This window comes from Corvus brachyrhynchos, unplaced genomic scaffold (assembly GCF_000691975.1).
Source record: "Corvus brachyrhynchos isolate BGI_N302 unplaced genomic scaffold, ASM69197v1 scaffold490, whole genome shotgun sequence".
Lineage (NCBI taxonomy): Eukaryota > Metazoa > Chordata > Aves > Passeriformes > Corvidae > Corvus > Corvus brachyrhynchos.
The window spans coordinates 1,565,795-1,566,194 of record NW_008235774.1 but is presented as its reverse complement, the minus strand read 5'-3'; the positions used below and the strand labels follow the sequence as shown (position 1 = coordinate 1,566,194).

The 400-nt window shown below is 64.5% G+C and overlaps 1 protein-coding gene across 1 annotated transcript in view; it reads left to right on the top strand.

The window, feature by feature from the left end:
• The window catches only part of SPEG (SPEG complex locus), a 38,588-nt gene that overhangs the window by 18,068 nt on the left and 20,120 nt on the right, over positions 1-400 (top strand). The window lies entirely within an intron of this gene.

The following is a 400-nucleotide window of genomic DNA, read 5'->3' as shown; positions in this document are numbered from 1 at the left end:
GGGCGGGCTCCCGCTCCTGCCGCTGCTGTCACTGGGAAGAAACCGGCTTCCTTACCCTACAAGGCTCTGTCTGAACCAAAGCAGCTGACGTGCTCCCGGCAGCCACGGAAGGATCCTGCCGTGGGGGGAGCGGGGTCAGGCTGTGAGCATCCCCTGGCGCTCAGCAAGCAGCCCAGCGTCCGGCCTCCCCACACCTGCCCTGTGTCCCACTAGACATGGGGGTACTCCAGCCTGCCCTACAACCCACAGACCATGTGGGTACCCCTGGCCTCAGCCTGCAAACCATGTGGGTACTCCTACCTCCAACATGTGAACCGTGGGGATATCCCAGCCTGCCCCCCAACCTGTAAATTGTGGGTGCATCCCTGCGCTCCACTCTGCTAGCCGCGGGGAGACCCCC